Below are 6,620 nucleotides of genomic sequence, written 5' to 3'. Positions count from 1 at the left end.
TTATATGCATCAGCTCTGAATCATGTCTTGGGACAATAGTTGGGTTTGCCCAGCTCCCTTGTTTTGGTACCTTACGTTCCGTTATATCGCCTAAGGTAGCGCAGGGAGAACTACTGCGATTGTGTCTCGATTCTTCCAGACGAGCACCTCAGTAGAGAAAGCCAAAAACTGACTGTCACGATGCGGCGAGAGCTGGTCGCTGTTCGAGAGGTCTTAAATCCTTAAAGATTTTTTCCGCTTCAGGCGAGGAATCGGCCTTGTCCGATTTAGGTGTGTATAGCGCTCCAATTCGGCTCTCCAAATTCTAGGGGCTTCGCCAAAATTTAAAATTGTAGACTTCTATGGCTAAGTGGGAGTTATAAAGCCGCATAGTCCGATTGCCTTGTTCGCTGCGCCAAACACCTCCTTAAAGGACCAAAAATTTGGATAAAGAGTGTTTGGGTTTTCCACAAACACCCCAGTACTAGTTACGTGGGGGCAGAAGCCGACGACTGGCCTACTTTCAGAATTTTATAAACAGTCGCACAGAAGGTAATATTTTAAATCAACAAAGCGCCATATAGTGCAAACAAATTCGTTTTCATATTACAAAGACGACATGAGTACATTCACTCAAAGATTGTGTCCTTGGTACATTCATCGGCCACGAGACGAGCGCCTTTCATAACGCCATCATAATAGTTCTCGGGGTAGCGATGCGCCTTGCCCTCCGGTGGTCCATCCTTCACCAGCTTCTCTGCATCCAGCTTGGCCCAATGCATCTTCGCACGGGCAAAGGCCCGGCGGGCACCCTCAATACAAACGGATCACTTGATAACTTCAAGCCGGGGACAGGCATTTACCATCCGCTTTATAAGGCCGAAGTAGCTGTCGGGCAGGGGCTCACCAGGCCACATCTAGACTATGAAGTCCTTCATGACCACTTCGGCCACCCTGTGGAGTTCAACCAATTGCTTCAGTTGGTCACTCAGAGGAATTGAGTGTTCGGCTCTAGAATACTGGGACCAGAATAGCTTCTCCGTTGAGCTCCCCTCTTCGGCACGGTAGAACTCCGTGGCATCTGATATGCTGCATGGAAGATCTGTGAATGCCCCTGGAGAGCTCCGAATTCGGGTAAGTAAAATAAATGTCTCCTCCACATGCTTGTTGTGCATAATGAATGCCTTACCCGCCGCTATCTTCTTGGCCGCCTGGATTTCCTGTTGGGTCTTTTGGGCTTCGGCCTTGGCGTCCCTCGTGCTCTGAAGGGCCTTCGCAAGCTTAGACTCTTTCGTCTTGAAGTCACGCTCCAAGTACTCGAACTTCTTGCCGAGCTCCTGGAGCTCTTGCCGTACCTCGCCCACCCTAGAATCTTGCTTTTCATGCTCAATACGCTCCGTGGCCGCCTTGTCTTCGGCCTCGGATGGAGCTTTCTTCAGGGCCGCCACTTCAGTCGTGGCCCCTATTAAAAAATCATGACGCTTTTTGTTAGCATCACCAATTTTTTTCTCTTCTATATGTCACACGAACGGGGTATCACTCACCTTTGTTCTCTTCGAGCTGCCTCTTCGTGAGTCTGAGCTCCTCTTTGACCTGCTTCAGGTCCCGTTCGAGTCCGGCGACCTCTGCTGTGCGGGCAGCAGTGGAAAGCAACACCGCCTGCTTATTCACATAGACACATACAGTTAGATTCATGTGGTTTAGAGTTGACCCTCCGTTTGGCTTTTCTTTTCGAACACCAAACAGAGTCTCAGGGGCTACTCTCTATTAGGTGATAATTTCTCACACTTTTGATTACTTACCTCAAAGCCTGTCAGGAGGCTGGTGCAGGCTTCGGTCAATCCGCTTTTGGCGGACCGAACCTTCTGAATCACCGTACTCATAAGAGTACGGTGCTCTTCATCAATGGAAGCTCCGCGAAGCGCTTCCACCAGACTATCCGACGCCTCTGGCGCGACGGAGGTCATTGGCACGGCCGACTCGCCCTCCCTAGCGAGGGGCTTCCTACCCGAATCCGGAACCTTTGGAGGTTCCGGTGCAGTGTCCGGCTGGGAGCCCAACTTGCTGCTGCTCTCGTCAGCATAATCTATGGGGATCTTACCCCCCATGTACCCGGCGTCTGGAATTTTGCCTTGCGGCATCTCTAGAACCACCTCCCCCTGCTCTGGTACCCCTTGGGACAACACCTCAATGTCATCCGCAGGCCAAGGGGAGGTGGCCGTCGGGAGCGAATTCATTGTCGAATCACTCAGAGACCCGTCCGAAGAGGATACCTCGGGATGGGACCTGGCCGGACTGCATATGCACGTTCGGCGTTATAACAAACTATGAAGTTAAGTCGCACGAAAAGTATCATAGAGTGCGGATACTTATGATCTTGCCAGGGGCTTGCCCCTGGGCAGCCACTCCTCCTCGCAGTAAGCGGCCGTGGTGGAGTGATCCGGAAGGGACGCCTTTGTTGGGGAACGTTGCAGAAAATTAAAATTTTTCCTACGGTTTCACCAAGATCCATCTATGAGTTCGTCTAAGCAATGAGTCAAGGGAGAGAGTTTGCATCTACATACCACTTGTAGATCACGAGCGGAAGCTTGCCAAGGGGATGGTGATGATGGAGTCGTACTCGAACATGATTCGGATCACCGATGTCCAAGTGCTGAACGGACAGCACCTCCGCGTTCAACACACGTACGGGACGGGAGACGTCTCCTCCTTCTTGATCCAGCAAGGGGGAAGGAGAGGTTGAGGAAGATTTCTCCAACGGCAGCACGACGGCGTGGTGTAGTTGGTGCAGCAGTACTCCGACAGGGCTTCGCCAAGCATGTACGGAGGAGGAGAGGTGTTGGGGAGGGGAGGGGCTGCGCCTTGGCTTGTGGTGCTGCAGCCCTCCCCTCACCCCTCTATTTATAGGGGAAGGGACAAGGGGGGCCGGCCCCTCTAGATGGGATCTAGAGGGGGGCGGCGGCCAGGGTGGGGGGACTTGCCCCCCAAGCAAGGGGGGCGCCCCCTTTAGGGTTTCCCCCCCAACCCTAGGCGCATGGGCCCAAGGAGGGGGGCGCGCCTAGCCCACCAGGGGCTGGCTGCTATCCCATGCGGCCCCATGTGGCCCCCCGGGAGGGGTGGCCCCTCCCGGTGGACCCCCGGAACCCTTCCGGTGGCCCCGGTACAATACCGATAAGCCCCCGAAACTTTCCGGTGTCTGTATAACAACTTCCCATATATAAAACTTCACCTCCGGACTATTCCGGAACTCCTCGTGACGTCCGGGATCTCATCCGGGACTCCGAACAACATTCGGTAGTCACATACTAGTCTTCCTAACAACCCTAGCGTCACCGAACCTTAAGTGTGTAGACCCTACGGGTTCGGGAGACATGCAGACATGACCGAGACGACTCTCGGGCAATAACCAACAGCGGGGTCTGGATACCCATGTTGGCTCCCACATGCTCCTCGATGATTTCATCGGTTGAACCACGATGTCGAGGATTCGATCAAACCCTGTATACAATTCCCTTTGTCAATCGGTACGTTACTTGCCCGAGACTCGATCGTCGGTATCCCAATACCTTGTTCAGTCTCGTTACCGGCAAGTCACTTTACTCGTACCGTAATGCATGATCCCGTGGCCAACACCTTGGTCACCTTGAGCTCATTATGATGATGCATTACCGAGTGGGCCCAGAGATACCTCTCCGTCATACGGAGTGACAAATCCCAGTCTCGATCCGCATAACCCAATAGATACTTTCGGAGATACCTGTAGTGCACCTTTATAGTCACCCAGTTACGTTGTGACGTTTGATACACCCAAAGCACTCCTACGGTATCCAGGAGTTACACGATCTCATGGTCGAAGGAAGAGATACTTGACATTGGCAAAGCTCTAGCAAACGAACTACACGATCTTTGTGCTATGCTTAGGATTGGGTCTTGTCCATCACATCATTCTCCTAATGATGTGATCCCGTTATCAACGACATCTAATGTCCATAGCCAGGAAACCATGACTATCTGTTGATCACAACGAGCTAGTCAACTAGAGGCTCACTAGGGACATATTGTGGTCTATGTATTCACACGTGTATTACGATTTCCGGATAATACAGTTATAGCATGAATAAAAGACAATTATCATGAACAATGAAATATAATAATACTTTTATTATTGCCTCTAGGGCATATTTCCAACAGTCTCCCACTTGCACTAGAGTCACCAATCTAGTTACATTGTGATGAATCGAACACCCATAGAGTTCTGGTGTTGATCATGTTTTGCTCGCGAGAGAGGTTTAGTCAACGGATCTGCGACATTCAGATCCGTATGTACTTTGCAAATTTCTATGTCTCCATCTTGAACATTTTCACGGATGGAGTTGAAACGACGCTTGATGTGCCTGGTCTTCTTGTGAAACCTGGGCTCCTTGGCAAGGGCAATAGCTCCAGTGTTGTCACAGAAGAGTTTGATTGGCCCCGACGCATTGGGTATGACTCCTAGGTCGGTGATGAACTCCTTCACCCAAATCGCTTCATGCGCTGCCTCCGAGGCTGCCATGTACTCCGCTTCACACGTAGATCCCGCCACGACGCTCTGCTTGCAGCTGCACCAGCTTACTGCTCCACCATTCAACATATACACGTATCCGGTTTGTGACTTAGAGTCATCCGGATCTGAGTCGAAGCTAGCGTCGACGTAACCCTTTACGACGAGCTCTTCGTCTCCTCCATAAACGAGAAACATGTCCTTTGTCCTTTTCAGGTACTTCAGGATATTCTTGACCGCTGTCCAGTGTTCCTTGCCGGGATTACTCTGGTATCTTGCTACCAAACTTACGGCAAGGTTTACATCAGGTCTGGTACACAGCATGGCATACATAATAGATCCTATGGCTGAAGCATAGGGGATGACACTCATCTCTTCTTTATCTTTTGCCGTGGTCGGTGACTGAGCCGAGCTCAATCTCACACCTTGTAACATAGGCAAGAACCCTTTCTTGGACTCATCCATTTTGAACTTTTCAAAATCTTATCAAGGTATGTGCTTTGTGAAAGACCTATGAGGCGTCTCGATCTATCTCTATAGATCTTGATGCCTAATATATAAGCAGCTTCTCCAAGGTCCTTCATTGAAAAACACTTATTCAAGTAGGCCTTAATGCTGTCCAGAAATTCTATATTATTTCCCATCAAGAGTATGTCATCTACATATAATATGAGAAATGCTACAGAGCTCCCACTCACTTTCTTGTAAACGCAGGCTTCTCCATAAGTCTGCATAAACCCAAACGCTTTGATCATCTCATCAAAGCGAATATTCCAACTCCGAGATGCTTGCACCAGCCCATAAATGGATCGCTGGAGCTTGCATACTTTGTTAGCGTTCTTAGGATCGACAAAACCTTCCGGCTGCATCATATACAGTTCTTCCTTAAGATGCCCGTTAAGGAATGCCGTTTTGACGTCCATCTGCCATATCTCATAATCATAGTATGCGGCAATTGCTAACATGATTCGGACGGACTTTAGCTTCGCTACGGGAGAGAATGTCTCGTCGTAGTCAATCCCTTGAACTTGTCGATAACCCTTAGCGACAAGTCGAGCTTTATAGATGGTAACATTACCATCCGCGTCCGTCTTCTTCTTAAAGATCCATTTGTTTTCTATCGCTCGCCGATCATCGGGCAAGTCTGTCAAAGTCCATACTTTGTTTTCATACATGGATTCTATCTCGGATTTCATGGCTTCAAGCCATTTGTTGGAATCTGGGCCCGCCATCGCTTCTTCATAGTTCGAAGGTTCACCGTTGTCTAACAACATGATTTCCAGGACAGGGTTGCCGTACCACTCTGGTGCGGAACGTGTCCTTGTGGACCTACGAAGTTCAGTAGCAACTTGATCCGAAGTACCTTGATCATCATCATTGTTTTCCTCTTCGATTGGTGTGGGCATCACAGGAACATTTTCCTGAGCTGCACCACTTTCCCGTTCGAGAGGTAGTACTTCATCGAGTTCTACTTTCCTCCCACTTACTTCTTTCGAGAGAAACTCTTTTTCCAGAAAGCATCCGTTCTTGGCAACAAAGATTTTGCCCTCGGATCTTAAGTAGAAGGTATACCCGACAGTTTCCTTAGGGTATCCTATGAAGACGCATTTTTCCGACTTGGGTTCGAGCTTTTCAGGTTGAAGTTTCTTGACATAAGCATCGCATCCCCAAACTTTTAGAAACGACAGCTTAGGTTTCTTCCCAAACCATAATTCATACGGTGTCGTCTCAACGGATTTAGACGGTGCCCTATTTAAAGTGAATGTAGCTGTCTCTAGAGCGTATCCCCAAAATGATAGCGGTAAATCGGTAAGAGACATCATAGACCGCACCATATCCAATAGAGTGCGATTACGACGTTCGGACACACCGTTTCGCTGAGGTGTTCCAGGCGGCGTGAGTTGTGAAACGATTCCACATTTCCTTAAGTGTGTGCCAAATTCGTGACTTAAATATTCTCCTCCACGATCTGATCGTAGGAACTTTATCTTTCGGTCACGTTGATTCTCCACCTCATTCTGAAATTCCTTGAACTTTTCAAAGGTCTCAGACTTGTGTTTCATTAAGTAGACATACCCATATCTACTTAAGTCATCAGTGA

The sequence above is a fragment of the Triticum aestivum genome, chromosome 4B (assembly GCF_018294505.1).
Source record: "Triticum aestivum cultivar Chinese Spring chromosome 4B, IWGSC CS RefSeq v2.1, whole genome shotgun sequence".
NCBI lineage: Eukaryota > Viridiplantae > Streptophyta > Magnoliopsida > Poales > Poaceae > Triticum > Triticum aestivum.
Note: the sequence above shows the minus strand (reverse complement) of the source record.